At 38.0% G+C, this 21,982-nt stretch overlaps 1 protein-coding gene across 5 annotated transcripts in view; it reads right to left on the reverse strand.

The window, feature by feature from the left end:
• IRSp53 (Insulin receptor substrate 53 kDa) overlaps positions 1-21,982 on the reverse strand; it is a 681,191-nt gene that overhangs the window by 90,419 nt on the left and 568,790 nt on the right. The gene's annotated exons all lie outside the window — the stretch shown is intronic.

The raw sequence follows: 21,982 nt of genomic DNA on the forward strand, positions 1-21,982 counted from the left end.
TCTATTTCTTTTGAAAGCATCCTGCGTCTCTTTTATTGATTCTACCAAACTTCGTACTACTTAACAAAAATTTGGAGTAAACACTCCTCAAACGATTTTGTATTTTCTTTAATTCGCAAGAATCTAACTCACAAATTATGCACGTGAGTAAAGCGTGGATGAAGTTTAGAAAAAAGTCATTTTTGAGGAGATTTCATTCATAATATTTTTTTGTTATAATACGAGGTGTGGCTATTAAATAACGAGACTGATGCTGCTACAGAAGAACTATGCATGCGCCAAATCCTTAACGACCGACAGCTGTGCAGCCGTAAAGCCTTCTCTTTCGATTGCAGCGTCTCACTTGTTTGTAGAGAAATCTGTCTGACCGGAACCGTCGTTTGTGTAGGAGGTGTTAGTTTCGTTTTACCGAAAACATGAGTAGAGCAATTGTAATTGTCGTGAAATTTCTCATCAATCCTTGATAAAACCGCTACTGAAACTTATCTTTTATTAAAAGAAGTTTATGGCAATGAGTGTTAATCACGTGCGCAAGTTTTTGAGTGGTTCAATCGTTTCCAAGATGGCCGAGAAGACGTCGGAGATGATGACCACCCCGGGTCGCCCTATCCACGTCCAAAACGGATGAAAATATCGATTATAATTAATCAACATTACTACCGTGAGGTGCTTGCTCAACTCTGTGAAAGAATAAGGAAAAAACGACCCGATTTGTAGAAGAACAAGTCACGGGTTCTCCATCAAGACAACCCGCGCCGGCTCACACTGTATTGTCTGTGAAAACGTTTCTAGCTAAGTACAACATCCCAGTTTTAGGCCTGACCTGGCCCCATGTGACTTTTATCTGTTCCCCCAAAGTTAAATATGCATTAAAAGGAACATGATTTCAGCCCGTTCATGCAGGAGCTCACAGAAAAAGACTTCCAGCACTGTTTCGAAAAATGGTAAATTCGCATGGAGCGTTGTAGGGATAGGGGAGTGGTGTATATTGAAGGTGATAATAACTAAATATGTATAAATTTAAAATAAAATGTTTTACAGCAATAGTCTCGTTATTTAATAGCCACACCTCGTATGTCGTACAGATTAGAGCTCTCTCATTGTAAAGTTGGCCTACACTTACCCATTCACATCAGATTATTGTGGATAATACATCCACTATGGGTAAGAATGGGTTTATTGAAAGATTCCAATCTGGATTCCTCAAATACCACCATGGAAATGGAAGGGATCTTCACAGATTTTAGGTTATACACATGGGTTATAAAATAGTTCCAGGAGTTTATAACTAAAATTGCCACGAACTTTCTGGATTATTTCCTACTCCGCATTATCTTAAGAATTCAATTTTTGAGTCACACCTGATGAAATGCAAAAGAAACTTTTTGTAGAAAACAAAAACAAAGACATTTCATGACAGTAAATTTTATGCACTTGAATACTGAATATTATTATAACTTTTTTGTTTTTCTTAATAAAATAAGCAAGCCAACAAATTACTAATAACTACAACGAAATATTAATAAAAGCGGAAAGTAAGAAACAAAAATAAATAAAAAAAGAAACAAAAAGCATGATCATTTCACGGTACATAATAAACTAGAACAATATCCCTGTAATAGGGTTTGGTACATAGTGGTCCCACGGGCACGATAATGGGCTACACCAGTGCCTTATGTATTTCTACAATTCCAAACACCCTCTCCATGTACAAAATCCAATTGTTTATATTAAATTTTTTTTTCTTTAACAATCAATTATTGAATATGATAATCTACAACAAATTAACTTTAAACATTTGGAAAATAAAGGTAGTCTTAGTTTGATAATTTTTATACATTTAAATTAATATATACGTCTTCTAAATAAAATTACTGTTACAGGATAATTTTAAATTTGCTCCTGTTTTCGAAATGTGTTAATAATTATTTCACTGTATATTGATTGATGAAGGGAATAACTTCCAAACTGGGGTATTTATTATTATTCAGAGGAGTCGCTAAGGCTGGAAACATAGTGGAGCGGCGAGCAAAGCGGCGATGATAGCGAAGAGCAAAGCGGCGAAAACAAACACAAGTAAACATATGGGACCGCGCATAGTGGCGAGCAAAGCGAAGATAGAGCAACGCTATCTATAGAGAGTAGAGCAAAGCGTTATGACATGTTTGATTTCTTCGCTCTCATCGCGCTCAATTTGTAAAGGTTATTTTTCAAAGGTTATGGATATTGTTACATTTATTGGTTTAGTTTGTTTAAAGAAACCTCTGTGGGGCCATAATATCTGCGAAGCTACAATAGTTTTTAACAATTAATAATTAATAGTTAAAATTAATTAACAATTAGTAGTTAATGGATAATTCAGGTAATTTTTGATACATTTAATTTGGTTCTCAATCCCTTAATGCTAACTTCCATCTAAATACTAGGCAAAATTAAATTACATTTTCACGTCCTACTACTTCTGATCAGAACGAATTCTCCAATCCTTCTTCTGTAGCGTCGTACTACTCCAGTTTTTCAGATGAACAACATTAATTTACGACAAATCATGGAGTAGTGATTTAATAAAATTATTGTGTTTTTTTAATTGACTAATTTATTTTTATCTGCATATATTTCTATTTTATTTTTATTTATTTTGATTTTCTTATCTTAAAGTAACTGCTAGGATTAATGGGGTTACACAGATTTGTATTTAGTTATTAACCTACATAGTTAATTTTTCTATATTGTGCCTAACTCATGTTATGAGCTGTATTACTCAAAAACAATAAAATTTGATTTTGATTAATGGGGTTACACTGGGCTAGTATATAATCAAATGTTGATAAAGACATTCGAAAATACGCATGAAACTTGCCAGGATGCTCTCGAAGTTGATGGTACAAGTGATGAAATTCACCAAGTTCATTTCTAGACTTATTTATGTCATGTACACTGCAGCTCCTACTACTAAGCTGCTGCAAATACCAAAGTTTCAACGAAGAATTTTCATATAAAAATAATTCCTCCATCTTGTTTTGTCAAAAGGAGAACGCGACTAAACTCGTTACTATGTGCATGCGACTCTTTGCTCGCTGCTCGTCGCTTTCTTTGATCTAAAGCAGCTATCATCGCCGCTTTGCTCGCCGCTCCACTATGTTTCCAGCTTAAGACTAAAACCTAGGCAACGAGTGGGTCTCTAACCTACCCAATAGAAAACCCTAACTCTCACATTCAATCTTCGCACTTGTACACCTGAAACCTTCCAGTATCTTCTGAAATCCTTCAGAGGCAGGTTCCTGAACGCGGGCAGTTCTCAAGGAAGGGCATTACAGACTTCTCCAGTTCCACACTTCTGGACACTGAGCCTGCTAAATTTTACCTTCATACTGAACAAATGGCGAGTCACTGGGTGCATGTCCAGTAATCAGCGCTACAATCTTCCTCAGATCTTGCCAGATCCATTTGATGCCTTTGAAAGAATACTTAGGCCCAACAGAAGCTCAGAAGCTACCAGAAATTGGCTACAGGGTTTTGGCTCTTAGAACAGCCAACTTTCGCCAGTTCATCTGATTTCATTATCTCCCTTGGACTCCTTGGTGTCCCCAAAACCCCCCTTAAAGGCTCTCTACTTTCTTTTCACCTAATTTCCATTGAATTTCTTCTTATAAGTTAAGTAATCGTCAGTTTTTTCAGGCGGGGCTTAACGTCCAACTACCAATTAGGTGTCGTGGACGGAGGCGACTAGCAAACATACTTTATTATAAATTTCTTTTATTAATCATAAAATAAAATCCAAGGCCTAAGACTGGGAATCGTACCCAGTACCACAATACATATTAGCTTCGCAGGTCTCGCCTCTAACCGCTCGGCTACCGTGGCGCCCGAATTTCTTCTTATACATTCCTTTACCAGCTTTGATGAACTACTTTTCTTTTATCCCTGGTCTTTCAAGTAAACCTGAGGAAATCCCTACTCCACTAACCCAGTTGCACTCTAGTTACCTCCAGCAACACTCTAAGATAGCCACGGTGTTTTGACTGAAAAAAAAAAATCTTCAGATACTCCAGCAGTAGGCTGAACTTCCACATCCTTATCTTTAATCCACTCATCGGCTCTTGTGAGGTTTCTAGCCTTGAAGCGTCTGTGAAACAGATCTGGCTATTTCCTTGGCGTGCTCAAATTCTGATTCGCTCAGTTTTTAATGAAGCTCCTCGTTTTGCACACCAATTCTGTTCAAGATATCAGAATATGATATTCTTACCTGTGCATACATTAACTAATACGTCAACGAAAAGCAAGTCAGAGAATATGGTTTAAATATATTCATAATAGTTTAAAAGCACCACAATTTCGTACAGCGCATTTGATTTTATAAAAGAAATTTATGATAGATAATGAGTTCATTGCAATAAAATTACTTTATAAAGTAAATGAAACCTCATAAAATGAGAACAAAAATATGGTGACATTTTCTTCTCTGAAGGTTCTAATCAAACATTTTCGTCAAATAAAGATAATTACAATATACTTTATTCTTATTAATTCTTATTAAAAAAAACATTACACTAAAACGTTACTGGAAACCCAGCCCAAACCCTCCTCGAAAACTCCGCCAAAACGAATAAATTATTTAAGTACAACTTGTCTAAGTGCATTTAATTCAAAATCAAAGATAGCAAAATGTCCTCGCAATCAACCTTTTAATAGTAGAACAAATCCAGTAACACACTAACAACAACTCGATTCTTTATAATATTAACAACTAAATTAGAAATATATTTATCTGCCAAAAAAAGAAAAGAAAGAAAAAAATTATCTTTTCAACCAAGTAAATAATCAAACAGTTCAAATAACATTAAACTACAAGCGAGCAGAAAATAAAATGCTGTTCACTAAACCAGAAACTAAATCCTTCAAAGCATTACAAGAGATTACCTCGCCGTACAGGACCAAAGTACAGCTGGTACTAACGCACACATTACAAGTGGATAAACTTTGTAATTCGAACTTAACTAAGTGAGAAAAAAAAAAAAAAAAATCACCAAGAATTGAATTAAAGAGCAATGACTTTAATTAAAGCATTACATATGGATTTATTTCTTAGGAAATTGTTGTAATTGGATAATTATTATTACTGAGAAGTTTTTTACATATGGATTAAGGTTTTATACAGCAATAGATAAGTATGTGCTGTTACGCTCTCTCTAGGGCGAGAACGCAATATGTTCGGGCTCGCCAGCTACCCGTGGAGAAGGGGGTGGGTCGAGAAAAAAAAAAGCGAAAACAAAAAAAAAGTTGAGCGCCACGCCGTTTTTACTTATGGCTGTGGGGTATACGACGAAACCCAAAAGAAAACAAAAGAAAATTGATATACCAAGTATGGCTTGTATTAAACAATTACAAGGCTGAACACAAAAAACAAAATAATAATAATTAAAGTAATCGGATATTCAACGTTCCCAAAAGTTCACTCACGACAAAAACAAATAAATCAAAGGAAAGGTGTTACTTCTGATGCTCCTTCTCTCTTCGAGCTGACAGCCTGTCCTTCGCCAGCCCCTTTCAGGAATTTCTTGAGGTGTCCCCCGATGGAAGGAATTGAGGAGTAAGGCGATCACCCAATCTTTTCTTGCCAAAGTACTCCGCTCGCTCTTTCCACCTCAACCTTGCTCTCGTCTAGCCCAAAACCAGATTTTCCTCTGTGTGGCCACACACAACTTGTCGCTCCTGTCACCAAAACTCAACTGTCTCTTTTTTTTTTTCGTTAATTTTTTCTCTTTCCTATCCAGGTGACCCTTTTTTTTAAAAAAACACATTCCCATATGATTTAATTGGTTTCCCAGGCAGCACCGAACTCAACAAAATAAACACAAATAATTACAATCTTTAGGAATCCCAATACCCCTACAAAAATGAAATCCAAATTTCCTGGGCCTCAGGTAGCCACTATTAAAACAATCACCACAACCACGAACAACTTCTATACCGCCATTTTTCTTACCCTTAAGTGATTTACTAATTTGAAATTAGTAACATTTTCTCCTCTTTCCCGGAAAGAAAAATGGCGGCATAGGGTGATTGCCAAGAACCCAGGGATATTATGTTAGATGGAGGGAAGGGACAACCTATTCAGTCCTCGGCCGGATGTAACTTCAAATCTTTCGCCCCCCAAATCCCAGCGAAAGCTCCTGTTTTTGCGTCCTCGAGTTCATACACGGCTTGCGAAATCTTTTTCCTTACTCTCCGCTGCACGAATTTTGGTGCCAGTTTGCCCGAATAATAGGTGGTCGCATCCGACTGTGGGTGAGTTTTGCACCATACCAACTGCCCCTCGGCATACTCTACAGGCCTCCTCCTTAAGTTGTAGGTCCGGCATCCTTTCTCATAAGCTCGGTCAAGTCTATCTTGAACCTCTTTGTACAGCATCGGCATTCGTTTTATTGCCTCGAGTCGGGGCTCTTGGTTGGTGATATCCGTTTCGTCTCGCCCTGTGGGCTCTTGTTCGTAGTCGGAAGCTGTTCTAGGTAATTCCCTGCCGTAATTTAAGTACGCTGGGGTGTAACCTGTTGCTTCGTGCACTGCCGTCTTTAGAGCGAACTCTAACTTCGGCAACTGGCTATCCCATTGCCTGTGGTTATCCTTCACATAGGAAGACAGCATGGTTTTCACGACTCTGTTGACTCGTTCCGTCGGATTAGCTTGTGGGTGGTACAAGTTAGTGAACCAGATCTTTGTTCCATATTCACCCATTTTATTTTGAAATTCACGTCCTTTAAACTGGACTCCATTGTCGCAGATGATAACTTGTGGCACTCCAAATTTCAAAAATACTTGATTTTCAATCAGTTCAGCAACCTTCTTCGCTGTAGCGGCCCTTAAGGGCAAAAGTATTGAATACTTTGTGAAATAATCACATACAACCAGTAGCATTCTATTTTGTTTAGTAGATAAGGGAAGAGGTCCCATTAGGTCTGCCGTAATTATCCGCCAAGGCGTTCCGGCGACTCTCTGCTCTCCCATTAAACCAGCTGGTCCTTGCTGACTGGGTTTCAATGAAAGGCATGTAGGGCACCTTGCCACGTACCTTGCAACATCCGCTGCCATCCCAGGCCAGTAATATTTCTCCTTCAATCTTTGTAGAGTTTTGAACGAACCTAGGTGACCTGATGTCGGTCTGTCATGGTACTCGAAAAGAAGGTTCTTCCTTTCTGACTTTGGCACAACTGCCTTCCATGGTCGATCTTCTCCAAGGATTTCCTTCGAATCTACAATTCTTTTGTACAACGTTCTTCCCTTTACCTTCCAAACAGGGTAGGCTTCAGGTTGCCGGTGTACCTTAGCACACAAATCTCTGTACCAATTGTCTAGCTGTTCTTCAGTATATTCAACTGCAGAGATATCCTCCTGGTCCTCTTCCAGCCTAGACAAAGCATCAGCAGCTTGGTGTAATTTGCCTGCCCGATGGTGGATAGTAAAATCGTATTGTTGCAATTTCACCGCCCACCGGGCCAGACGTCCCTGAGGGTCCTTTAGATTATTCAGCCATTTGAGAGCCATGTGATCCGTAACGACGCAAAATTTCATGCCCTCTAAGTAAGGCCTAAACTTTTCTATAGCCCACAGAACCGCCAAACATTCCTGCTCCGTAGTTGAAAACTTTCTCTCGGCTGCAGTCAGCCCTCTACTCGCATATGCGATCGCCTTCTCGCCTTCCAGATAGTCTTGACTGAGTATTGCCCCTAACCCTGAAGCTGAAGCATCAGTCTGTAAGATAAAGGGTCGATTAAAGTCAGGACAGGTGAGAATAGGAGCCGAGATCAACTTATCTTTTATTTCTCCGAACGCCCTCTGCTGATCATCGCCCCAAAAATACTTTCTCCCCTTTTTTAATAAACTTGTCAGAGGCGCCACTATTGTGGAGAAGCTGGGAACAAAACGTCGATACCAGGACGCTAGACCCAAAAACCTCCTTACTTGCCTCACCGTTCTTGGAGCCGGGAAATCCATAATCGAAGATACTTTTTCAGGATCCACTTGTAATCCATTTTTGTTGACGATATAGCCCAAATATTTTAGCTGAGGTCTACAAAAACAGCATTTCTCCCAATTCAGAGAAAGGTTTGCTTCCGCAAGACGTTCGAAAATTTTCTCCAAAATTTCTATATGTTTGTTAAATTCTTTTGTCACTATCACAATATCATCCAGATACACAAAAACATGAGGTTCCAGATCAGCGCCTAAGACATTGTCTATGAGCCTTTGCCATGTAGCTGGCGCATTGTGTAGTCCGAACGGCATCCTAGTAAAATGAAAGAGTCCTCTACCTGGAACTGTGAAGGCGGTTTTTTCGCAGCTGTTCTCCTCTAGTAAAATTTGCCAGTATGCACTCTTTATGTCTATGGTCGACAGATAGTGAACATCTCTAAGACTGTCTAAAATTTGTGTCACGAACGGCAGCGGATATGCATCCCTCTTCGTAACTGCGTTCAACTGGCGATAATCTACGCAAAAACGATGTGTTCCATTTGGCTTCTTGACAAGAACCACTGGGGACGACCAAGGACTCTTGGATGGTACTACTATTTCCTGTGCTAGCATTTCGTCCAATTCTTTATTCAATATAGCCTGTACGTGCGGAGAGACTGGGTAATACCTTTGCTTAATGGGGCGGTGGTCTGTCTCTATTACATGTTTTACTTGGCTTGTACAACCCAACTTACGTGGTCGCCTTTCTTTCCATTTCTCAACAAGTGCCTCTATAATATTCTTCTGATCTTCTTCCAGAGAAGAGTGACTAATGATCGCAGGGGTGGATTCCAGAGCCATTACTGAGTTATCAAAAGACCAGGTCCCCTTTTCAACATTAGGCACCACACTCATCTTCTTCCAAAAGTCAACTCCGAGAATAAGTGGATATTTAAGCCTTGGTACCACCAAAAAACTGATCATTCTTACCTTTTCACACAGTTCTACCGGTAAATCGATAGATCCTGCTACCATCACTTTATAGCCATCTGCCACTGATACTGATCTACTGGACGCATCCCCCAGTTCCATACCTAGTCTTGCGAATTTTCCCCATGTGTGCTGGTCTATAAGAGATCTAGTTGCTCCTGAATCTAGCAAACCTATGACTTCGTTGCCTAGTATTCTTACTTTCAAAAACGGACGCCCATCCTTACTACTCAATTGATTTATTGGTTTCGAGCAACTCATGTGGGACTCTTTCAACGCAGCCAACCTTTCTATCTCTTCTGTACTATCCTGGGTGGTCTTTGGGGTTACTTGCGAGCTGCCCCCTCCTTTACTCGCCCCCTCAAAGAGTTTTCCTGCCTCTGCTGGCACTGACAATTATTTGTCTCTACCTGCTTTCTCCCGCAGCGTTCGCAAAATATTTGTTTCGCCGCCTTACACCATCTAAAAGAATGTCCGTTCTGGTCACAGTTCCAGCACTTACCAAATGTGGAGCGGCGTTCCTTCGGACTCTGAATCTTCTCGCTGGCATTGGAACTACTGGTCGCTTCTGTCCTTCCTACGACTGCCACACTGGCTGTACTGGGCGTCTTTCGGTTCGGTGGAAGGTAAGCTAGGTCGGGTTCTAACAATGTCTTTTTTAGAGGAGGAGGTCTATACATCTGCATCCTCCAGCGATTGTCTTCGATTCTGCGACCTTTCTCAACTAATTCTGCCAGGCTTGAAATTTTTTGCAAGCCTAGACGTTCCAAATAATATGGGTGCAAATTCCGCAACACAATTCGGAGCACCTCATTCTCAGTAGGCTTTTGGGGGAGTCGATGAAAGTAATTTCTCATCACACTGACGTAAAATCCGATTTTTTCGTCTTCTCCTTGGGTACGGGATCTTATTTCTTCCCATAATCGTTCAGTGTAGTCCAACGGTTCAAATTCATTCCTCATTTCTTGAACGATTTCTTCCCAAGAAGAGGTCTCACGTCTAATTGCTTTTAGCCATATGAGCGCCCTGCCTGAAAATAAGTCAAAAGCTGAATTAAAAAGATCAGCATCACTCGCATTACGGGCTGACTTCATCTCTTCTATGGCTTCCAAAAAGGCGTGAACGCTCTGGTCATCTCCAGAAAATTTAATTCCCCAGTCTTTCAAAGGAACTTGTATTTTCTTAATCACGGGCTCACTGCAAGGATCTATTCTTTCAACTTTTCCTGCTGTCCCTGAAGTCATTCGTCGGCCAAATTCTTGCAAACATTCCATTGATTCCTCTAAGTAGCCCAGGCGCACATTCTCTTCTTCCTCATCCTCGGTGGAAAGAAGTGTGAGTCTGGAAAGTAGATCGGCCAGCCTATCCTCCAATTGACGAGCCACCGGGCTTCCTCTGTCTCCGGTGATATATGCCACCTGCACCCGAATAGCTGTCAAAATCTTACCAAAACGGTCCAATTCTATCATGTTGCCGCTAGGTCTAGAAGAAGTTTCTTCGACTTCCTGTATTACTTTAGGATCCCTCTCTTCGCATAGGGCCCATAACTCAGCACATTTGTCAGCTAATTGCCTCTTCAGTTGCCATGCCTCAGTATTACTATCTTCTGGTCTAACTCTGTTGACCCTGTTAGTGACATGTTGTAGCCCAGTATTTATCTTTCGCAGTTCGTGCTCAGAAGCTGTTTCACCTAACTCGGTAATTAGAGCTTCTAAAGCGTTAATTTTTCCTTTGCAAATATCCAAGTCTTCAGCTGTAGAAGTCTCATAAACTGGCAACATAGCCTTGCCTTCCCTTTCTAATCTAAGTAGTGGTCTAATTTTCCGGCGCATCTCATCCACGGTCGATTCAGCGGTAAGCCCTCTAATACGAAGCTCGTATATCAGTTCCTCCTTACTCAATCTATTCGTATCCATTTTATGGGCTATTTAAAAAACCAATTAAACCAAAATTACAGACAATAAAATTCAATAGTCAACCAAAAAAAACAAAAATTAATTCGTCCACAAATCAATGAATACTTACTCTTTAAAGTTATTAACCACTTAAACGTGTGAAAATATTAATCTCTTTTCTTCTTCGTGCCCCACGTTGGGCGCCAAAACTGTTACGCTCTCTCTAGGGCGAGAACGCAATATGTTCGGGCTCGCCAGCTACCCGTGGAGAAGGGGGTGGGTCGAGAAAAAAAAAAAGCGAAAACAAAAAAAAGTTGAGCGCCACGCCGTTTTTACTTATGGCTGTGGGGTATACGACGAAACCCAAAAGAAAACAAAAGAAAATTGATATACCAAGTATGGCTTGTATTAAACAATTACAAGGCTGAACACAAAAAACAAAATAATAATAATTAAAGTAATCGGATATTCAACGTTCCCAAAAGTTCACTCACGACAAAAACAAATAAATCAAAGGAAAGGTGTTACTTCTGATGCTCCTTCTCTCTTCGAGCTGACAGCCTGTCCTTCGCCAGCCCCTTTCAGGAATTTCTTGAGGTGTCCCCCGATGGAAGGAATTGAGGAGTAAGGCGATCACCCAATCTTTTCTTGCCAAAGTACTCCGCTCGCTCTTTCCACCTCAACCTTGCTCTCGTCTAGCCCAAAACCAGATTTTCCTCTGTGTGGCCACACACAACTTGTCGCTCCTGTCACCAAAACTCAACTGTCTCTTTTTTTTTTTCGTTAATTTTTTCTCTTTCCTATCCAGGTGACCCTTTTTTTTAAAAAAACACATTCCCATATGATTTAATTGGTTTCCCAGGCAGCACCGAACTCAACAAAATAAACACAAATAATTACAATCTTTAGGAATCCCAATACCCCTACAAAAATGAAATCCAAATTTCCTGGGCCTCAGGTAGCCACTATTAAAACAATCACCACAACCACGAACAACTTCTATACCGCCATTTTTCTTACCCTTAAGTGATTTACTAATTTGAAATTAGTAACAGTGCTCAATAAACATTCATTAGTGGAAATGAATTAGGAGCAATTTCCGAGGAAATATAAACAAATAAAAAAGTAAACAATCCATGGATTAAAGACGTACTTCGGATTGAGGGATTTCCTTTAAATATGGGTTTTTAATAATAAATATATTATATCCATCACTAAAATATCATCATTAAAAGAACAGACAATTACAACTAAATGGAAGTGAAAAAATCTAAAATAACCTTGTTGCTTGTACCTTGAGATAAATTTAAACAAATCTGATTTGAACTATAAAATCAGCCTCTTACTTTACTTACAAGGTTTTAATTCACAAATTTACTTCAAGTAATAATTATATTTAATTCTTATCAAGATTATAAAGTTTGTTAAAACATTACACTGTAACGAGTTACACGATACCAATCCGACATTTACAACTTATTTGTGAACGATTGCAAAGTCGTATAAGAAGTTAGTGGAAATGAATTAGGAGCAATTTCCGAGGAAATATAAACAAATAAAAAAGTAAACAATCCATGGATTAAAGACGTACTTCGGATTGAGGGATTTCCTTTAAATATGGGTTTTTAATAATAAATATATTATATCCATCACTAAAATATCAGGATCGTATATAACACAAAAATGGCATTCCATATTAAGAACCTAGGCCCAACATAAGACAAGAACCCCCAAATCGAATTTCAGTTGTATAACTATAAACATTGTTGATTTCCATGGTCTGTGATCACTGTACAAAGTTTAAATTAAATTGAACAAATATTTTTAAATTAACAATAAAAAAAAAGTCTATTTACTGCAGGTCATAGCTGATGGTCTTTTAGTTCCCCATCTGATATTTAATTATGTAAAAATTTAGAATGTAAATTGTGGCAATTAAGTAGTTTAAAATATTTCATAACATTTTCTCAAATATTTCACAGAGATCAGAAGTAAATGTTTAAAGTGCAATTTGTAACCTTTGACTTTCTTATTTTAAGACAATCTACTTTAAAAATTGACTACTGGTCCATCTAAAAGAGTTTTCAATGAATTAAACAACTTGATAAACTAACACTGTTGAGTGCTCGTGAACACGTTTTCTTGCAAAACAAATGTAATTTCTCGTACGAAGATAAAAGGAATCCTGGAAAATGATATACCGTTTGAAAGCCCATTAGACAAGTAAACTTTTTATAAAAAGTGGCCAACACCTAGCTCTGATAATGATCACGTAAGGGCCTAATTAAAAATGTCGATTACTTTTATTTTCCCAGTTTCCGGAGGAAGATTGAGGCTGTTCGGAAAATAATTTATGCTTAGAAATGGTGTTAATTTTTAGAAAATTTGTCTGTCTTTCTAACCGTGTCATCAGAATCGAATTCGGACTAAAACTTTCTGAGTAATAACATTTTTATTGGAAAAAAGTAATGATTTTAGAAAAAAAAATTAAAGTGACGTTACTCAAGTTGGCCAATACGTCATTGAACTCCACTTTAGATGTAATACACACAGTAGGCCTATGGACATTACTAACTGGTTCACCCTGTATAATATACTCGTAGATGGATAGCTAAAGATAAGAAATGAAAAAAATGCTCCTTTTACAGGTTCAGAAATAATATTAACAAGGTTAGAACTTAACATTAAAATAATTTTCAGAGTAATGAGTAAAGTACAATTTATCTGTAAAATATCTACCTTTCAAGCAATACCTGATGTTTTGTTTAGATAAAAAGAGAACAAAAAGCAGGTAATATTGATTGATAACATGGAGGTAGAAGAAAAGGTAACAGCTTTCAACTGGGCAAAGTGTATCAAAGTTTCATTGTGATAGGAAAAAAAAAGAGAAGATACTGTTAGATAGAGCAAACAGACTAGAGAAGATTGGGACGGTGTAGATGTGAAATCGAATAGAGGAGAGTGCCAGGGAAAGCTGCTGGTTACGATAACTATTGGTTTTTACGCGTCACAACCATTCCTTGCCAGGTGTCAGACACTATTGGTACAAAAACAATCTACAGTAACCAATAATACACTACAAAACCGAATCTCTTCTTAGAATGTGCACATTCTTGGATCTTTTTTTGTTTTTACAAAACATCTATCAAGAGATATTTTTATTTTGAAGAAATGCAGTGAAATTAAACTAATTTAATTATAAATGAACACTCAATTAAAAAAAAACAGCCCTTACTGTAAGTACGCGAAGGTGCCTACACCCAGATGCAGAGATGCAGGAATTTTAAAGTCTTTAGTGTCCTTAGTTCGCGAGCCTCACTAGTCAAGGTAAGGCACAATTAGGGACAAACCCGGAAGATCCAGGGCCGTAAAGAGGGTAAAAATAAGAACACCAAAGAGACAAAAACCCTGTTGCAGTTGCAGAGAAAAGAACAGTGTTGATGAATATTTACAGTATACGAGTAAATGGAAGGCGGTTGTTGTTTTTTTCTTCTCACCATGGCCACGAGAATTACGAATAAGAAGCACTGTCTGGGTAGCCTGGGAAGCGAAAGGAAATAAACAGAACAGCATAGGTTTATAGATGCAAGGCTACAGATGTTTGGCGGGAACAAAATGCGCGGGAAGATTAGTAGTGCGATGGTGGGAAAGATTAAAGAACCGCCAAGAGAAAGCTGTTTGAAACTGAACACTTACCCCATATAATTTATTTAGGGTACGAGTATATAGACTCCCCATCAAAAAAATCGCATCACCTATACATTTTGATTTTTTTTTTAGATTTTGAAGCCTAGCCCACCTTTTATTTTACTTCTTGTAATAGGATTAATTTATGAATTAGCTGAGGAGAGACAGTAGGGATTATTAACACCTTTGTTGCTCCTTATTTGTCAACAAACGAAGGATTAAATGTTTATCTCCATTGATTTCACTTCCTCTTGCAGTCTGTATTTACCTTTAGTTTGCCCCGCACATCAGGTTCTTTCTTTCTTTCTTTATTTAAGTGATAATGAGTCGTTTAAGTCGTGATGGTTTATTAAGAGTAATAACTCTTTACGAAGAAGCACCCTCTGAAGCACTCTTCAAAAGTGAAGTAGGAAAATCTTTGCGAAACAACGCTAATCGCCTTGGTTTGCATTTCTCTATTGTTTCAAGGGCCATTAAAAGCTTCAGAGAGACAGGGAGTCACTCAAGACGACCAAAATTCAGGACCTCCAAAAGTCATAGATCCCATTGATGATCGTTTTATTAAAATGCAAGCGTTCAGGAAACGCAGTTCAACAGCTTCAAGCATTAAAAACTTGCTGTTTTTCGGGGAATGACAATCTCAGAATCTACTGTTAGAAGAAGACTGAGAGAATCAAACCTTTTATCCAGAAAGCCTGTGAAAGAACCACTTCTTACTGCAAAACACCATAGACAGAGACTAAGATTTGCAAAAGAACACCAAACATAGACTGAAGAGGAATGAAAAATGGTCCAAAAATAATTAAAAAAAAGTTTGTAAATGTTGAAAATGGCTGGCAAAGGCCAAAACTACATCAATTAAAAGAAGAATCTTATTAGATATCAAGTATTCTTTGGTTTTCACAAATTAAAACTGTCCGGTAGGACAGTTGTATAAGGGTTGATCGTCAAAAACTGCACGAAAAAGCGTAACGTTGAAAAACACCCAACTTTGACAATTTTTTTCTCTTTTTCTATAAAAGATAAAATTCCCAAATTTTTTTTAAATTATAGGGCAAACCCTCCTTTATAACTGTAATTTTTTTGTAACAACCCAGATCTAATAGGTTTCGAGAAAAAAGTTGCCGAAAATGAGCAAAAACGGCTTTTTCAAAAAATGTTCTTGTTCTTGTTCTTGTTGTTGTTACCTTTTTTGTAAACAACGTAGCGCCTAAACGCGTGAACCGATTTTCATGAATGAGGTGTCACTCGATTCGGAATTTTATGTAGTTGTGCCTTTTGGGGGTGTCTCGACGCTGTACATCGAATGTGAGAGGAGTTAGCCCCATTTATGTAAGGCCTCCTTTAAAATTATTATCACTAATTACTCTGTAATCAATAAAGGAATTGAATGTAAGATACTGATAAGAAGTACGTTGAATTCAGCTTCTGATTGCAGAAACGATTGCAAATTACTAAAAAAAAAAAAAAAAAAAAGGGTGATTATTTCAAAGAAGAAAAGATTTAGCTGTAGAACAATTCTCAATCGTCCAAATAGGGTAAAGATTTGTTTTTAGTGGACTGATTCATTAATTCAGAAGGAAGAAATAGGCGATTACTTTACTTTAATGGGTTCCAAAGGCGCCACGGCAGACTAGAGCGGTTAGGGATGTGACCCACAAAACAGATGTATCGGGTTCGATTTCTGGTCTAAACTTTGGAATTTATTAAATTTTTTTAATATGAGAAATTTATAAGGTTTTCAACGCAAAAAGAGGTACATAATACTCAAATAATATCATAGTATTTAAATAATATCCAGTGTTTAAAATAAGTAGATAAATTGGGCCAACTTGGGATATTGATTTTTAAAGGAATAATTATTGCAGAGTAATGTAACAATACTCTACTAAATTCATAGCGTTTTTTTATCTGTTCTAAACTTTTCTCTCCCACAATGTTGATGTGTTTACCAAAGTGAAGCTTCGGCTAAAAAAGCTTTTTATATATTGTCTAGTATTTGCCAAAGCCTCGTATATCTCCTCACCTGGGTCGTTTAGCCAAAAGCACCAAAAAAAAATCCAATTCTCTACACCGCTTAATTACTATTGCTGGCCACTTCCATGAAAAGCTATTTTGCAGCGTATCCATTCTGTGGGACGCTTTCCGTTTACATATTTATCTTTTTCCTTCATTTTCTGCTTCAGCACTTACCAAAGGAAGTTTAGCAGTTAGTTTTTTGTTTTTTGTTTTAACTGTCAGACATTAGCTACTTTTTAAACTTCCCTCTTTTCGTCAACAGATCGATAAAAGCATAAGCTATATCGATCCTTTTACATCAAATTTTGTCAAAAGCATTTTTATTTGGATATACAAATTTAAAATCTTTTAAATCTGAATGATAATCAGTAACTATAAATTAGAAGACAAGGAAATGATTAATCTGTACGTAAGAAATGGTATTTTAGTTATTAGAATGAAAAATGGTCCAAAAATAATCAAAAAAAGTTTCTAAATGTTTGAAATGGCTGGCAATGGCCAAAGCTACATCAATTAAAAGAAGAATCGAATTAGGTATCAAGTATTCTTTGATTTTCACAAAAAAGACTGATGAACAGAAACTTTTTCAAGTCAATAAAGGAATTGAATGTAAGATACTGATAAGAAGTAAGCTGATTTCAGCTTCTGAATGCTGGGAAATTAAGAAGAAACGATGAAGCACCTCCTGCTGAAATTCGAAAGAAAAAAGATCTCATCAACAACTAAGAAGCTGTCATGGTTAATCCTTCTTGGTATCCAAGAACAAATCACATGCGGAAAGCTCTGTATAGAGAACAGGATATTGTCGAATCGACTTCAATGGGCTAGAAATTTGGCGAGCCTGCAACAGGAAGAAATCTCTAGAAGAATATTGGAGGAAAAGCTGCACAGATGCGGTAGCGTAGAAAGATCTGAGTTGAGAGAGCCTTAGAAAACATATGAACTCCTTTCAGAGTATTGGAAGGTGGCTGTACAAGACAGAGATGGACGGTAAACTTTGTTGTAGGAGGTCTTAAACTCGCACAAGTGCGATGTAACGTCAATAATAAATAATAACAGTCAACGAATGAAAGACTATGCAAATTTTCAGTAGGACAGGAATAGAACAGCAGAATTGTAAAAATAATTTATTTATTTGCAGCCTGTACATATTCATATACATCAAGTAAATATGATCCTCATTTAGTTATGCACAGATTGTAGGCTGAACCCGAGGATCCAGCGCCACAATTGGGAAGGCATGCTGAGAGAGGCCAGCTGGAACCCTCTAGAGGTTGTAAGGAAGGTTAGGAATGTGATAAAAGGTCACGGGGGCCAACGTCGTTTCAGGCGTCGTGGAGGACTGTCGGGATGGGTTGTTGTGGATAAGGCTTGTGCTGTGTGGATTAGGATGTATGGTTAGGCTATTATGGAAATTAACGAAGCAAGAATGGATTAGGTCATTGACAAAAAGGATATTGAGGTCTGTGTGGAGGGTTAAATTGGATAGATAATAAGGAGCGTTGACGATATGCCGAAGGACTTTAGATTGAAAGGATTGGATTCTTTGGAAGGTTGGAAGGTTTCGCAGAGCCACACAGGTCAGCTCCATAGGTCCAGATGGGTCTTAGTAGTGTCTTATATAAAGTCAGTTTGTTCTGTACGTTCATGGCTGATCTCCGCCCTAGCAGTCTTCGTAGTTGTCCGTATCGCCTATTGGAGTTCTTGTCTTTTCAGTCTAGTGTGTGGGCTAAAAATAATTAATATTATCTAGAAGGAATAGGACTGGGGGCTAACAGTAAAATGTTCTAATGATGTAAAAGACGAGTTCGAAAGAGCATGCACTACAAGAACGTTCTAAGATCTACTAGCTAAATAACGATACTAACTTAATACTATTTTGTTTTTATTTTTCTAAGCTTTTGTTTGATTGGTACTAACGTTGCAGGGGTAAGCCGGTTGCAGGAAATATGCTATTGCGAGCTGCAGGGGTACCAACTGCTATTTTAATTTTAGAGTAGGCCCTTTAATCGTATTATTTAAATATTTAGTAAAAATTCATGTGTAAAGGAACTTTCAATTAAAAGAAAGACACGAAATGTTCAACCGCAAGACTTTCTAAGTACAAAAAAACAAAATAAAAAAAGTAAAACAGAAGTGATGTCTAGCAATACAGAAAGCCCTTTGCCCTTTATCTACCATATATTGCACTTGGCCATTCCACAACTACAATCTCTCACTTCACCTCCCAATACTGATTTATCTTACCGACTAAATACGGCCCAATAAATTACTGTTCTAGACTGTACAAGGGAAAACCTGGCCAATAGGTTTTTATCCAAACACACTCACAAACGGAGATAGCACTGAAGGGGGATCTTTCTACTGTTACTTCAATCGCAAAGTAATTTATTACATTTTATCTGTTCGGATTGGCAGTAAATACCAAATAAAATACCATAGACTTCCAACAAATAGTAAGCAATTTCTATTATTAACGCTGACATTTCGGCGATGTTACTAAATAATGGCTAAATTTAAACTTCTTAATCATGAAGATATGTTTCAGGGACTAGCATCTTCCACTTCAATCGTGCTTCATGGATTCATTTGTACGTTTACTGAGACATCCTAGTTGTAGGGAGATCTGTATCTTTTCGGACAGCCAGGCTGCACTGAAGGCCCTTATTTCCTGCAGAATTACCACTTTCCTGGTCTGGGAATGCAGAAAGGCCCTAGCACTACTGGCTCGGCACAATAAAGTTCGGCTGGAATGGGTGCTGGGTCATGTGGGGATTAAGGAGAATGAAATACCTGATCAGTTGGCCAGGAATGGAGCTGACACTCCTTTCATTGGCCCGGAGCCTGTCCTGGTGCAGTTCGTGCGGCTCTCAGAGATTGGATCTAGAGAGAACATGAAAAGAACTTGGTGACGTGTCCTGGGGTTAAACACAGCAAGACTATGATGCCTTGGCTGTGTAAACAAAGTGCCAAAGAGACCCTGTATTAGGGTAGAAATAAGATTACTCTGATTAGAGGCCTATTCACGGGGCATGGTAGGTTCAGGAAGCACCTGCGAAAGGTGGGGCTTATTAGCTTCAGAACCGTTGTGCAGATTGTGTCAGGAATAGGAGGAGACATCCTCGCACCTGTTGTTCAATTGTGTAGTCGATCGAGCGGTTGCGCAATGAAACCTTTGAAACTATGAGACCAAAAGAGATAGTAGCAAGAAGAACGAGTAGGGAATGTCCTCAACCTCTTTAGTAGGAGAGGTTTCGTCCACTAAGGTTTCGACCCTAAGGGGGCTGACACAATAAGCGTCTAGTGGCTGCGGTGCCGTGGGGCGTAGATCCCGTCCCGCTTCAAATCTAACCTAATCTACTGAGACAACAACTGCCTAGCTTAATATCTTGACCAGAACTGTTTTTTAATTTTTTTTTATGTACCCATCAAATACAATCAAATTCGGGGTGGAAACAGGTAACTTTTTATTTATCATTGCAAAGGCTAGCCGACCGAAGCCATTCAGTGGCCCTACCTTCCAAGTTAAGGCTCCTACCTCCAAGATTTAGCCGTAGATATAGCTGTCCCTAAACATAATGATATGCAAGGCGCGTGATTAACGTAACTATGATTATTACCTATTATTAGATCTTTGGAATTCTGTTGCATCTTGCTTGCATGAAGTAATCTGATAACTAGAGCAAGTCGAGCGATTTACGAACATAAAATATAGAAATAATAACAATTATAAATGAATAAATTCACTGGCAGCGAAACAGCTTAGTTGAAGGTTTAAAATACGAGTGTAACCTTCAGTTAACTGTAGGCTACCTTTTATTCAACTTGTTTCCATTGTTTTGTTTGCAGAAAAACTTAAGGATGTATCACCAGCTAAATCGCATCAAAATTCCATCTAATTTGAGATTTTAAATTATTTTACGCTTTTGATTTCTTAACTTTACGATTGGTTCTGCTTTCGTTAAACAATTATGATTTTTAAAGCCATGTTCACATGGATTTAATAAGTTCAAAAGTACTTTATAAACCAGTTAAGCGTGGAATTTAGTTTAAAAAAAAAAACCCCACAGTGTGCGGAATTAAAATCAATGACGTGTATACACGTCGAACGCTGGGCAAAACAACTAAAAGTTGTACAACGTCGTAATAATCACTGCAAGCACTTTTTCTGCAATCTCTGGGTGGCTTGAGATTACAGAACATTCTGTGCTCATTCAAAAATCTTGCACCGCTTCACGTATGCATTGCTCTAGTTAACTAGGGACGGCGCAAGAGCTTTTATAAGGAAGAAAAGAGCTTTGAATTCTGTGCTAAATGAAATCATGCTTGTACTGAGGTCTGAATCTCTATCTAAGGGAAAAACGGCATTGCACAAGGGTTGAGAGCTTCTATTTGTGTGCGTAATTCCCCAATCTCTAATGCGGAGACCAAACATGTACCAACCACTTATCATTTGGCTGGTTCCCTCCACCCCCTTTCCGTATAAAATACTCGGCAGTTCTATTGGTAGGATGAAGGAAACATCCCACCAAATAATATTCTTATTGTATTTTATTAAAATTTCGAGTTTTTATAGTTAATGGCAATTTTATATTTTCCAAAACGAGTATACAAGTCGAACGCACCGTAATAGAGATTTGGTTTGACGTGTACGTATGTACGTCAAACACGCTTAACTGGTTAAGGTTACCTTAATAAATTGGAAGCAATTTATAATTTGAGCTACCAATTCATTAGGCTACTACTATAGGCATGAAGCAAGGTAATCGTGCTTTTGATTTTTAAATAATAATTGGTTCAAACTTAATGATTTGTAGTTTTCTCTCGTTTTAATTTGCGTCCGCCGTGATATTTCTTACTTACGCAACAAATTACATTAGTTTTTTTACATCCTTTATAGTGTACTCACGTCAAACACCCTTAACTGGTTAAAAGTAAATGAGTATAGTAAATGAGATCAAGAGTTACTATTTACTAGGGCTCGAAACTTGCCTATAGGTTGACTTTTATTAAATGCTTTATCTGAACTTTATTACTTCAAAACGATTACTGAAAATCTGGGGCAATCATTTCCAAGCTTTACTGACTATAGCTCTAGAGAGGATGGGCACATTGTATCCGCAGTAAGACGCAGAGAATAATTACTCTCTTTGATCTAAGAAATTTGTACGATGAAGGTAGATTGACTTGTTTGATATGAGACAGTGTTGTCGAAGTTTTTGGAATGGAAGGTTAAGGAAGCGCTATTTATTCGAGGGTGAGGAAATAGAGCTGACTGAGATAGCTTCAACGTGATTAGTTAAACATAACTTACAGCATAGCTTCCCCCTGAATTCAAGAAGCCCTTACCGCTAGTAATTTACAAACCAAAAGGTAACGTTTGATAGAGAGCTTTGTACAAAACATTTTGTCGCTCTCTTCAACTTTCCCTGCTCACTTCT

The sequence above is a fragment of the Rhodnius prolixus genome, unplaced genomic scaffold, assembly GCF_049639745.1.
Source record: "Rhodnius prolixus isolate KJV_2025 unplaced genomic scaffold, Rpr scaffold_6, whole genome shotgun sequence".
Classification (NCBI taxonomy): Eukaryota; Metazoa; Arthropoda; class Insecta; order Hemiptera; family Reduviidae; genus Rhodnius; species Rhodnius prolixus.